At 33.9% G+C, this 15,176-nt stretch overlaps 1 protein-coding gene across 1 annotated transcript in view; it reads right to left on the reverse strand.

Annotated features, from left to right (window-relative positions):
* Positions 1-15,176, reverse strand: part of LOC140441766 (neuroligin-4, X-linked-like) — a 960,081-nt gene that overhangs the window by 355,157 nt on the left and 589,748 nt on the right. The window lies entirely within an intron of this gene.

The following is a 15,176-nucleotide window of genomic DNA, read 5'->3' on the forward strand; positions in this document are numbered from 1 at the left end:
GAACCGCAAGACGAGGAACAATCTCGTAATGTCCACCATAATTCACAGTAATTCTGTACCTTAGAATAAGCAAAACAAAAAGTCCAATTTTAAGTAAAACGAGGTGATCAATAACAATGATTGAAAGTTCAGCCCCATTTCATATGATATTAAGAATTAAGTCTAATCTGTAATAACAAGGATAGCGTCTGGTATCTTCTGGAAGAAAAGAAAATCAAATTTAATAGTACTGTATTTAGTATTGTATTATTATTAATGACGTGAAGTTTTCTTTTAAGTTGAAATTAAGTCCATATATGCGCCTCAGATTAATGCGTTAATTAAGGCCCATATCACACCATAGACATATAATACAAATATACTCAGCGCTGTAATACAACCCCGTTCCCCTAGTGAGACAGAGGAAACTGACGCAAAGCAATCCCTAGGCCGGGTTTATTGACCACGTAATCTTAGTGACCAATGGAAAGGTTACATGTTCGATAAATCGCCCATTAGAGTGAGATGCCTGGACTGCTGTGGGTCAGTTTTCTCTGTCGCACTGGGGAAACTGATCTGTATTACAGCGTTCAGTTTATTTGTATTATATGAGACCTCTATTTGCAAAACAACCAATCTCCACCCTGGCAAAATTACCGTAAATCGTAATTATATATTAGGGAGTTATCAAGTAAAATTTTATCCTTCCGTTATTTTGACACGTAAACGCTATTTTTTACGGTATAACTTTTAACGGATATGTAATTTTAGAGTTATCGAATGGTCGAATTGGTGCTTCACGTTAATAGTTGGCAGCTGTCAGTCAAATGTCGTTTGTGACAGCAAAATAATTAATTTTTTTTTGTTTTCTTTTACCCAAGGTATATATTTTGTCTGGTTTTGTACATTTTGGGTTTCAATTTTTTTCTATAGAAATGTGGAAGACATTTTAGAACAAGCAATATTTATAAGTTGAAGCAAACGACGAAGTTATAGAAGATTTAATACTAAATCATAAATATTTTAAATGATAACATACAAAATGTACATTCTGTGTTCAATTTTAATCGCTTAGAGCCAAACAGTATTTTCGGTTTGAAAAACAGGACCTTCCAGAGGGTTGACTCCTCGCACTTCTTTTACTAGTAAAAGGTCATCATTGCTTGTAAAACGCAGTCATTTTGTCTTTTTCACTATTTCCGTGTTCATAATTGATAAATATAATGAAATAGAATAAAATGTTTTATTTGTATCGCAGATGCTTAACCAAGAAAATAGAAAACACGTGTTAACTAATGCACAGAAATAACATTACAGAACAGGAACTTCAATCTACTTGGATCTAGGGAACCCACCTTAAATTTTTACCTTTACCATGCGAGCTGCGCGATGCTCCATTACGCATATTATGATTTTAAAATTTTGGCTTGTGATTTCAAGAAATAATAAATTGACAATTTATTTGACAACTACTAGATTTAAGCTAGATATTTAATTAACCAATTATAATCTTTCATTTATGTAGTCTTATCGAAATTATAATTAAAATGGTGACTAGCAAATAACAAACTTACAACTAATTCTTAATTTAAAAGAAAATTTTATCATTCATATCATTCATAATATATTATCTTAATTTCCAAAAATTTTTCTTTCCTCTTTCAAAAAGCCTATTTCTTGCTAACCAAAGTTAGACGTTTTGAAATCGTTCCCGAAATATTTATAGAAATTTTGAACAACCTAAGAAAACGACCAAGGATGGACCAAGGTTATTTTTATTGGTTATAATATGATGAGCATTGATCTCCTTTTTTATTCGGTAAAAGATACAGGTTAGGTTAGAAGCAACAAAAATGTCAAAATCTTAAAATCATCTGCGTAATGGTGCATAGCTCATCTCGCATGGTAAAGGTAAAAATTTAAGGTGGGATCCCTAGATCCTTGTCTTCAATCTCCGACTCCCGAGTCTTGACGAATTGGTGCGATTCGCTGCTAACGTTACCGTATATCAAACCCGCTATCCGACGTACGGTAACGGAGCCCGTAAACGTTAAAATCATTTACGGTATTCAATTTTCATACTGCGCATGCTGCATTGCTAAAATAACGTTACCGTATTCTCACTCTTTCACTTGATAACTTTCTATTTGTAAAACCTAGATCCATAAAATTCGTTATCCATAAACTTTGATCGCTTAAAATTAGTTTTTCGTTGCTAGTTTCTTGATTGTTATTAAAATACTCTTATAATTAAAGAAAAATATTTGGAGATTGGCTACTTTGCAGCTAACAAGTGGATATTGGCTATTTTGAAACTAACAGACCAAGAGATTGGTTATTTTGTAGTAAAAACACAAACGTTTAATAACAGTACTTAATATATTAAAATAATTATTAATACTAAAATTCTATACTCTTAATTAGATTCTTCGTCGTTGTCATTATAGATTAGTTTGCAATAAACGTAGTCTTCTTCAGGGACGCTTGGAACATTTTCGTAATGTAGGACGTTTTTGAAATAAACCAGTTTCGGATCATTTTGCCATTCTTCGCCGTAGGGACTTTCCAGTAGCTTCCTTACGTTCTTCAATTTCTCTTTGCTAATATTGGCCAAGTTCCCAACTCCTATTTCATTTGGATTGATGTTGAGATTTTGAAAGAAAACTCATGGAAGAAAGAAGATAATCAAAGAATAACAAAAGAATGTACAAAAATGTTCAGAGACAAATAAGATCCGAAATACGAAAGGCCAAAGAAAACTGGTTAAAAACACAGTGTGTAGAGTTGTTAAAACAAAAACACGATACATATAATATGCATAAAAAGGTAAAAAAATTAAACACAGCTAGCAAGCTGCAAGATCAAAAAGGGGAACATCACCACAGATAAAAATCAAGAAATATGCATACGGACCAAATACATACAAAAACTCTTTGATGATAATAGGTCCGAACAACATCCGTCCTACATATGTAATGACCACTTACCAATCACACCAGATGAAATGGAAAAAGCAATATTAATACTAAAATGTGGCAAAGCTCCTGAACCTGAAAATGAATATGATAACTTATAAAGCTATTTAACACCGACGGTACTGAACGACTAACTAAAATATTCAATGTCATCTATTTAAAGGGAGTAATACCTTGGTCATGACTGAAGTCAACGTTTATTGCTCTACCTAAGAAAACAAAATCCGTATCCTGCAATGATTTCCGGGCCATCAGCTTAATGAGCCACATTTAAAAGTTATTTCTAAAAATCATACATGAGAATATATAGACTAAAGAAAAGAAGAAAAAATCAGCCGTACACAGTTTGTTTTTTGGAACGCAGTGGGTACGAGAGACGCTGTCTTTAGCATACAAGAGCTATTTCAACGATGTAGGGATGTGAATAGCGATATCTATGTATGCTTTATTAATTACTATAAAGCTTTCGATACAGTAAAACAAGACAAGCTGATGGAGATATTAAAAAATATTGAAATAAACAGCTGCGATCTAAGAATTATTAGCAATCTTTACTAGAATCAAACATCGTCTATTCGTACAGAGGCAGGAGAATCCCATGATATCAAAATAAAATGTGGGGTCCGACAAGGATGTATACTATCTCCCTGAAGATAAGATGATAAGATATCTTAACATTAAGAAAACAAAATGTATGATGATCTCTGAGAAGGAACAACAAATTAAAAGATTCAGTGTGAATAGTCAACCAATAGAAAGATCAAGGAGAATCCGATGATATTAAAATCAAATGTGGGGTCCGACAAAGATATATACTATCTCCCTTGCTGTTTAACATATACTTTAAGTAAATCTTTCAAGAAGCAGTAGAAGATGTTGAAGCCGGAATTCGAATTAACGGAGAATGTATCAATAACATCAGATAATATCTGATGTTATTATGCGGATAAAACGGTAATATTCGCTGATAATTTTGTGTGGTCGGCGAACAAAAGCAGACAAGTCCAAATTTTTATTTCAAGAAGTGATAAAAACTATTTTAAAATTAAACGCATGAGTAAATGTAGTTTTTAATAATTCAAATGATGTATTTAGGATACAATTAACAACAACATAAATATTAAAAATTTTGAATTTTGATTGACTTGTCCGGTTAGGTATGTCTTTGTTTATTGACATATCTTATAAGGTACAAATGAAGTGCAAATTTTAAAATAAAAAAAAAAATATTGCAATATTTTAATTACGAAATAAACATTAAAAAATACAATTTTAAAAAACAAAAGCATAAAGTTTGAATTTATTTCTTCATCATCACTTACAAGATCGGGGTGAGTATTTTGAGTTGTAGCATTCCTTGTAGCAAGTCTTGATAAACGCTGTGAAATAAGGTAGCAATTTGAGGCAGTAGCGAGATAATGTCTCTTTTTTCTCTCTAGAAATATTGACTGGTTGATTAGTTATAATAGTTGACCACCTCTTGTATTGAAATCAATAGTATTAAATGGGTCTTCTCAATTAAGGATGTCTTTGAATTGAACGATTGCCAAGTCTTTCGTATATCGAAGCCATCTTTTGTCCAGCCATCGAAATTGACAACCATCAGTGTCTTTATTTTTTAAGTAAAGATGAGAAATCAAAGAAGTCTGTTTGTGACATTTCCATAACTGTGAATTTAGAACTGTTTGAACGTAAAAGTTGCTACCAGTCATGAAATATTTGAATGTCAGTTTTCTTCTTTTTTTTCTCAATTATACTGTGATCAGTATCTACTTCCAAGTGAGTGTGACCTGGTACCATAAACTTATGCTCTATTAGCTTAATATTAGACGAGGATCTATGCAAGGCCCACGTCAATATGGCAGATACGTAAGAGTTACGGTTTTGTCCCCCATATGTATCTGAATAATAAATTACATGGTTTGTCTCAGATGGTACGACTGTTTGCAGGTGTTTGTACAGACAAGATGCTATCTGATTTGCCCCTCTACCTGCAACAGATTCATACCACACATAACAAACAGATTTCCCTGTATAAAATGCAACAGATGATTTTAAATCTGGTGTTGTTAAGCACTGTTGTAGGTTGAAAGTGTATGTCGTTAAATGTGGAACAGTTTTGGCAGTTTCTGTATCTTTCCTTTTTTGTCATACGCTTGATCAGCTTCCATTTGGCGGGATTTGTGGTCTAAAGAGAGTTTTTCCTTCTGGTCATCTGGTCATCATACAAATTTTTAATTGTATAATAAATTTATCGCAGGTAAAACACATATTAAGTTTTGGCTTTTTAAATCCGAGGTTAAGCTTTTTAAATTCGTGTGAATAAATTTTGCTAGATGTGGGCGCAGGTGTGAACTGTTTGAACAATTCGTACTTTTTTTGTAAAGTTACGTGAGATGGTAAGTATTTCTTCTAAGTGTGCATTCGTAGATAGTGACTTTCGTACAGTGGAAATTAAAGTATATGATTTTTTATTTCTATTCATTTTTCTTTACTAATTTTCGTTTTTGGTATAGTCTCTCCTCTTTTATCTTCTACATCAGTATCTTAGATTAAATTAGATTATGTGAGGTCGTTAAGGCCATGCGGCCTCACCGCACTTCAACCTATAGAGATCTTTTGTGAATACCTTAATCTAGTTAAACTCTAGAATGCCAATACTTCTGATGAAGTTGATTAGCTTCCTAGGTGACTTGTTTCCTATGTCAGACGACGCCAGACTTACCTCTCCTAGGAATTTTAGCCGTTTGAAGAATAGTGCTACACAGTTGCATAGTATATGTTCTGCCGTTTCTTTTTCATTGTGACAGAAACGACAGTTCTAACTATCTGATTTGCCCATCTTTTTAAGATGATATCTCAGAGGGCAGTGACCAGTGAGAAGGCCAGTGACCATTTTGATATCTTTTTTACTCATTTCGAGAAGGCGGTTTGTTGCAGTAGGCGACACTTCTATGAGCCTTTTTGCTTGCCTTTGTCCTGGTGTGTTAGACCAATATGATCTTAGTTTATTGAGTTCCCAGGTACGGAGTTCCTCTCTGATGTGGCTTTTCGATAGTCCACAGAAGGGTTCTGGACCCTGGAATGGGGTATTAGCTCCTTCTTTTGCGAGGCTGTCAGCTTCCTCATTTCCTGCAATTCCCTTGTGACCTGGCACCCACATCACAGTTACATTGTTGCGTTCCGCCAGCTCCTTGAGATATTTTTTACAGTCCCAAACCAACTTTGACTCACACGTAAATGACTTTAGAGCCTTTAAGGCGGCTTGGTTGTCTGATAAAATAAAGACTTTTGCTCTACGGGTGTCTCGGTTGAGACATTCTTGGCCACTTATGTCTATAGCATGTATTTCTGCCTGGAAGATAGTTGGGGCGTTTCCAAGAGATGTAGATGCCATCAGTATCTTACTGGTGATAGTTAAAATAAAGGTTTTGCTTTCGTTGAAAACGTTAAGAAGACAACCACGACAGATAGGCTCCTTATATCCGTTTATAAAGCGAGAATAAACCAAAGGTCTTGACCTGAATGACCTTGTTTTATTGTTCTTGGTCGATGTAAAGCAGTTTCTCTCACTTAAATAAGAGATTCCATGTAGGTATGTTGTTTTCGTTGAGTACGAACCTAAACCCAAATATTCATCAGAACACTGTTTTAACTCGTTTGCATTAAAGCGACCTTTACATTTCATTCGACATGAGCTTAATACTTTGGCTTCGCGTGAACGTATTGGTTTTCCTTGAAACGTAAGATAAGTTTTCCTAAATTTCGTTATAATTTCTGCTCAGCTTTGCGTTTCCTTGTCCTTTGTTTTTCTATAGAAGTTGGTTTAATCTCAGGCGCTGTTTTCTGTGTATTTTTCATTTGCAATGTTTGTAGTGGATGAGAAACGTGAGAAACGCAATGTAACAATATTAACGAAAACATTGAAAGTGATAAGAAATGTGAGAAACGCAATGTAATCAATACCCAAATTACAAATTAAATGAATAATTTACATATTATCCTTTTTTCATAACTCCGTCAGTCTTTTCGCTAGCTAGCAATTTCACTAATAACTGTACCTAATCAGTTAAGTCAAACGTGTGGTTAGCTATACGCCATTCTAAACCAGGTAAAAGGACTTGATTGGTTAAGTTCATCTCTAAAATGGATAAAACTATGAGTATGAAAAAGATCACTATTTGACAGGGAACCACAGGTATAACATTTGCCTTGTCTCTTTTATTCCAGCGGTAGATCATTTTTTTTTATGTGATTTTAATTAATACAAAAAATTTCTCAAAAATTGACTTGTCAGGTTATGTCCGCCGACCACACAGTTATGATACACCCACCTTGGTACAAACGTCAATGAAAATTTGGACCAATTCCTAGAAATAAACTCTAGGATAGAGAAAGCAAGATCTGCAAGTCAAAAAATGGCTAATCTGTTCAACCGACCACTTTACTAATCAGGACGTTTTATTAAGAATTCAAAAAGGAAAAGAGTTGTTAACCACAATAAAAACAGCCAAAATCGAACATCTCGGTAACATCATGAGGAACAGCGAAAGATGTGGGTTGCCGCAATTAATTTTACAAACAAAAGTAGAAGGAAAATGATGATTGAAAAACCGAAGGATTTCATGGCTGAAAAATCTACGTACGTGGTTCATTACAACAATCACAAATCTTTTTCAGAACAGCAGTTTGCAAAATGCAAATTGCCATGATGATCGCCAACATCCGAAACGGATAGGCACTACAAGAAAATAAACGGATAGAGACTATAATTTATTATATTGTAGCATAGCTCAGAAGATGGCTTCATAACTCGAAAGCTCTCAGCTAGGAATTAAATGCTTTACAAGTTTTTAAAATACCTTTTCGGTGAGTTTGGCCCTGATAGCGATGAAATCTACAACGTTATCAGCTGTCCCGAAATATAGTCATTTTAAATGGTAAAAACAAATCATAATTTAATATTTTATACCTCTACGACAAATTTAAGTGCATTAGTTAGTGCTGACAATATTATCTCAAGTGAGTAGCACTTCTTTTCGTATTATTTTTGTAACAATAACAAAATAACCTTTAAATAATACCTACGTAAAGAGATAACAAAAATTCCAGTTGGGTCTTGACCAGTTTTTTGGACCGGCTCAACTTCTGATCAAGAAAATTAATTAAAATGACTTCATACAACAATAATACTACACACAACTCCGTTAAACGCAATTACTCAGATGTCGTAAATTATTTTAAACATCCAACAAAACAACAAGCAATAGTCATTTCCAGCATTGAAGGCACAAAAATCCATGATTACGTCGTAGCTGTTGGATCACTAATGGGTCCAATTAATGTACTTTTTGCCTCAAGAATTGCTAACAATAGGATATGCATATATCTCTCTTCAAAAAACACTGTTGATGCTCTTCTTCATTCTTATAAATATATCGAAATAAATGGATGTCAAGTCGAAGTAAGAAGATTAATTTCTCCAGCCCAGAGACTTCTAATATCTAATGCATATCCTACAATCCCGAACGAAATAATTGAAGAAGAATTACAAAAACTTGGTATTCACACTGTATCTAAAATGACTTTTCTTCGAGTAGGTATGTCTGAAAGTGAGTACAGTCATGTTCTGAGCTTTAGAAGGCAATCATTCATTACACCCCTGGAAAATATGTCTATTCCTGACTCTTTTACCATAACTCATGATAATACTTCCTACCGAGTATTTCTCTTCATAGACGGATTCAGTTGCTCCAAATGTAAAACCATTGGTCATCAAGAATCAGAATGCACTAACATTTCAAACCAAACTAATTCAACTACCCTCTTAGATTCAACTCAAACCACATCAACATTATCTAAACATGATCAACCTAATGAGACCCTTTCAACTCCCCTCTCAAATTCAACTCTAATCACATCGTCATTATCTAATCCTAATGAACCTAATGATAAAATATATCATTCTATGGAAACCGACCTCATCCAAAACATATCTAAAGATAAGCCAAACACTTCGTCTTCTTCTTCCAAAACAACATCACCAGCTGTAAATAGCACTAAAAATACTACGGAAACCGACATCATCCAAAACATATCTAAAGACAATCCAAACACGTCGTCTTCTTCTTCCAAAACAACAGCACCAGCTGTAAATAACACTGAAAATACTACGACACCAGAAACATCAATAACCTTAAATAATACAGTCAATTCTAAACAGCTAAAAAGACATAGCATATCATCTCCTGAAATTAACGATGACAACCCAAAAACCGACTCATCTGTTTTTAATACCCCTAAACAAAATAAACCAAAAAAGAAACCCAAAACTTTTTCCAAAACCCCCCGCGAAGATGTCATCCACTCCCTAGAATCCATCAAAGACAAAATCGAAAATAGATCACCTCCATTTATACTAAATTTTAATGAAATATGTGATTTTATGGAAAATGTTTTAAACTCTCATAACCCTGAATTAACTTCTAAAGATTACTCCAATGAACCAGAGGAACTAATTCAAATCCTTAGTTTTGTTTATTGTTACACCCAAAATTCTAGGTTAAGAAATAATATCACCCGACTAAAGAAAAAAATAAACCCTAACCCTTCTTCAGCTGACGAAACTGACGAATCGTCACTAGTTGAAAAATAATTAACGGATGACTAATTCATTTATAGTGCAATGGAACATAAATGGGTTTTATACCCATTATGAACAGTTAAAACTACTAATCGGCGAGCTTTCCCCTTTAATTCTTTGTCTTCAAGAAACCCACTTTAAACAAAATAACATAAATTTAAAAAATTTTCAATGTTTTAAAAAAAATCGAATGGCTCAACAAGCTAGTGGTGGAGTAGCTATTTTTACCAGAACTGATTTGGAAGCTAAACCGATCGCGCTAAGTACTAATCTTGAAGCTGTAGCAGTCTCTATTACCTATCATAAAAATATTAACATATGTAACATTTATTTACCACACCCTAGTAATCTAGATATGCACGAATTAAATAATCTTATAGACCAAATTCCACATCCTAAATTAATTTTAGGAGATATGAACTGCCACCACCCGGCATGGGGAAGTCACAAAACTGATAAATACGGTAACTTATTGAAAAACCTAATTGATTGTTCTGATTTATTGTTACTTAATACAGGGAATCCAACTAGATTTAATTCTTATAACGGTTCATTTTCCGCCATTGATATATCCTTATGCAGTCAATCACTCTCAACTACATTGTCATGGAACACTTTGAACTCATTATATAGTAGTGACCACCTTCCAATTTCTATAACATCAGATCACATTCATCCCCTTGATTTCCCAATATATCAGTCCTGGAAATTAAAAAATGCAAATTGGGCATCCTATCAATCCTATATCAATAATAAACTTGAAAACTTTCATTTAAGCAATGATATAAACTATGATATCACCTCTTTAAATAATATTATTATAGAAGCAGCTTTAGAAAATATAGGAAAGACAAAACACTGTAAAAGGCAACCCGTACCTTGGTGGAATAGTGAAATTGCAAAAGCACTCTCATCTTGTAAACATGACTTTAATAAACTTAAAAAACATAATACAGACGAAAACTTACTTAATTTTAAAAAACTCAGAGCTGAATCAATGATATCTTATGAAAAAAAGCAAAAAAGATACTTGGAAAGACTACGTATCGTCCATAAATTCATCAACACCTTCACAGGTTATTTGGTCTAAAATTCGGAAACTTAAAGGTACCAACTCCTTTAGGCATATCAATGCACTAACATATAATAATGAGATCATCACCTGTAAAAAAGCTATTGGTGAAACTTTAGCCGAAGTTTACCAAGAAAATTCTAGCGACCAAAATGTAACGCCGGAATTCTTATTACATAAGCAAAATATAGAATCATTCGAAATCATTGATAAGGAATCTGGTGATCCATTAAATGCTACCATAACTCTTCAAGAACTAGAATACTCTATTGTAAACTCCAAAAACACATCCCCAGGACATGATGATATCCACCAATATTTATAAAACACCTACCTTTCAGAGCAAAAATAATATTGTTAGATTTATTCAATACCTGTTTTTTAAATCATAAATTTCCAAAACTCTGGTCTCAGTCAATAGCTATTTCCATTATTAAACCCAATAAACCCAAAGATATACCTTCATCGTACCGTCCTATTTCTCTCACATGCAGCATGTGCAAAATACTGGAAAAAATTCTAAATCTCCGTCTAACATGGTATTTAGAAACAAAAGATCTCCTTACCCCATTTCAGAGTGGTTTTCGCAAGGGACGGTCTAAATTAGATAATCATATTTCACTGCAAACCTCAATCAATGAATCCCTCAAGGATCCATTTTAAGTCCAACCCTATTTTTAGTGGCTTTTAATAGCATCATAAATGTAATTAGAGCTCCTATTAAAGGTAGCATTTACGCGGATGATATTGTTATTTACACCAAATCTAATAACCTAGTTTCAGCAACAAATATATTACACCTTATGTTAAATCGACTTCAAAATTGGGCATTACAAACCGGATTCAATTTTTCTTCAGAAAAAACTCAATACGTAATTTTTAGCAAAAATAACACTCACCATACAATTAATTTAAGATTAAATGATTTACCTATAAAACAGTCAACAGAAGTAAGTTTTTTAGGCCTAACTTTCGATAAAAAATTAAATTGGAATGTGCATATTAATAAATTACAACAAGCATGCCAAAACCGGTTAAACATACTTAAAATATTATCTAATAAATTTTGGGGTGCCGACTGTAAAACATTAATTAACCTTTACAAATCACTTATTAGAAGTAAATTAGATTACGGTTGCATATCTTACGGTGCTGCAAGCAAAACTGCTTTAAAAAAACTAAATAGCATACAATCTACAGCTTTGAGATTAGCACTGGGTGCCTTCAGAACTAGTCCTATTAGTAGCTTACAAGTTTTAGCGAGAGAACCACCTCTATATATTAGACGCCAACAATTATCCCTAAACTATATAGGGAAAATATCAGCACAGAAACAACATCCGGTATTCTCCCAAATTTGCCATCCGTATATTGGTTCTACAAAACCCACTAAAAATAGTACTCCCCTTATAGAACGAATAAAATCTTATAACTTTGATATGGATAAGCTAAAGCGATCTCTACAAGTCAGTGTAAATTTTCCTCCATGGATAATCCAACCACTTACCATTGATTTAACCCTCACAAAATACCCCAAATCAACTACAAATCCGATTTTCATTAAACACTTGTACTCCGAAGTGATATCTTATTATCCTAATCATCTCCAAATTTTCAGTGATGCCTCTAAAGCTCATGACGGACATGCTGCTGCATACTACTGTAAATATACTACTCACACTATATCCATACCTACAAATTGCTGCATCCTCACAGGCGAGACCACAGCCATTTTGGAAGCCTTAATTTTATTCAAAACGCGTAGTGAGAATAAATGTGTCATTATCACTGACTCATTAAATGCTCTATTAGGTTTAAAACAAATATACCCTACAAATCCAATATTTCGGGCTATAAAAAATGAGATAAATGAAATTCAATCAACTCGAAAAGAAGTAGCATTTATCTGGGTACCGTCGCATGTAGGAATAGCTGGAAATGAGAAAGTGGACAACCTAGTAAACACAAGTCGAATAAACTCACAATACACAACCAAAACAATAAATTACCCATATTCCGATTTTAAAAACCTAATTAAAGACCACTGTATGAATATATGGCAAGACTACTGGAAAGATTCAGGAACCAAACTATATGAGATTTATCCCCTTGTGAAGACCATCTTGAATAATCCATCCAATAGAAGGGATCAAGTAATAATTAACCGACTAAGAATTGGACACACTGCACTGACCCATAGATTCTTAATCAACAAAGAACCTTCTCCAACCTGCAGAAACTGTTCTCTCCCATTGACTGTGAAGCATATTCTGACTGACTGCCAGTACCACGAAGAAACAAGAAGAAAATATGGAATATCGGATGACATCAAAACCACTTTAACCATAAACACTGACCATGTAATAAATTATTTAAAAGATTTACGTTTATATACATCTATTTAATGTAAATAATATGAACTTTTGTGTACGTTACTCCACTAATAACCCTTCGTGGTTGATGTGGATTATACGTTTTTTCTAAATAAAAAAAAATACCTTTTTTTCAATTCATTCATTTATCATAAATGTATACAAAACATCAGTATTTTGTATTTATTTATTTTTATAAGAAATAAACTTTTTCTAAAAGCACTTGTCAAAATTGGTCACTGAAAATATGGAGGTAATACTTTTACAAACTAAAAGAACGTTTATACTTTCTTACCGATGTTAAAAGAACTTTAAAATTCAATTACTCTAAAAATTATTTTAATTACAACAAAGCAAAAAGCTGAACAAAACTAAAATTTCTACGTTCCTGTAATGAGATAAAAACCGCAATTTCCGGAGAATTTTAGCGTCCGCATTCTATTCGTCGTTTCAGTTGTGCCTGCGGTTAAGACTTCCGTGTCTCTTTTCAGATAAGCTGATTAGAATCTTTAGTCCAGCTTTACAGAGGCTTCCAGTCATTTATGTCAGTTTCTTTCGTATAATTGTTGTAATTGCAAGCCTTATAAAGAATCTTTAAGCTGTTGAAAACCCTACACGGTTTTACTATTTTTGGTGAGCGATAATGCCTGAAGCATTCTTTTAGTTTAATGAAAACGAGAATGGAGCCTTGGTTTAAAAAAGTGTTCAGTAGAAAACTAAAGATTTATATAATTTCTTAGAATTACATTTTTCATTATGATATGCGTCTAAAAGTCTCCGTTTTCAAAAATTTTTTGAAGATTAAAATTTAAATTTATAAATTTTTTAATAAACTAAACTGTTTAGAGTTTTCTAATGTTTTATTGACATATTCAAAATAATTATCTAAATTAATATTTGAATTTTATTATCCTATGATGCCACAGTAGTGTAAACTGTAAGAGTTCAATATGAAGAACATTGAATCGAATAAGAACCGCTGTCGTTCTAGTGAAGACCAATCAAATAAAATGGGGTGTCGGACATGTCGCCAAAGTGACCAATGACGACACAGATTTTCACTTTGGCCGGCCAATCACAGAGCCCGTTATTATCCGCTTTGTCATTGGCCTCCCGGCGGAAGATTGCTGGGAATTCTCAAATACTAAATGTATAAAAGAGCAGCACATCTTCCGATCGGGATCCAGTCGTCATATACTACTAGCCCCGTGAGACCTTGTTGGCCTGGGGTGTTACCACGCTACTTTGAGTTTTATTATTTATCCAATAACCTAATATCGTCGAAGACGTCGAACAAAAGAAGACTTCATCCAATTTAGAAGATAAACCTTCGAAGCATGAGAACCGGCGTGTCGACTACGATCGCTCCCTGTCAGTAAACACAGCTTTTTGAAATAGAAAAGACATTGATCTTAGAACTATTTTAAATTGTGTCGAACTGGCCAAAGCGTTCTTTGGAACCCGTCACGGTAAGGAGCGAATAAAAGCCCCGACGGGGACTTGTAATTTCTTTTCCGATCAGGGTCGAGCTGTGACAACGCTTCGTCACCAGAAACCTTATGCAAATAGTAACTATCGAAAATACTGTTGCGAAAGGTAGTGTACACAAAGCGACAGGCAGTAGGAATAGTCGACACTGCCGTCATTCTTGTGACTCTCTGTGGAACTTGAGGCATATACCACGCAACAGAATACTAACTCACATATTAAGTCATTGTAAGAAAAGTGATAGTAAGAAAATTCGAACAGTTAAGTATTCTGATTGTCGGTGTCCCCTCACCTAACACAGGGGCCCGGCAAAACCTCTTATTTATAGAAGCCGGAATCCCGTTTTTAACTCCACGAACATGAGAATGGAATCGATGAATTTAAGATCTCAAGAGCGGCGGTCGTAGAGCGTCCAGAGAACCTGGTGGATGCAACGACCGCTCGACAGACAATCTCACTATTTTTATAATAGAGTTAAATACACAAAAAAATCGAACAATAGCCGAACCTTGGCGAATCTGATAGAAATTATTTATTAGGAACTATTGCCTTAACGATACCATCCTAACTAGATTACGTTTAATTAATGGCAAAATAATGTGGAAACTATTATGTAATACCAAAGACTCTTTTTAATGAAGATACAG

Source organism: Diabrotica undecimpunctata, chromosome 5 (genome assembly GCF_040954645.1).
Source record: "Diabrotica undecimpunctata isolate CICGRU chromosome 5, icDiaUnde3, whole genome shotgun sequence".
Taxonomy (NCBI): Eukaryota; Metazoa; Arthropoda; class Insecta; order Coleoptera; family Chrysomelidae; genus Diabrotica; species Diabrotica undecimpunctata.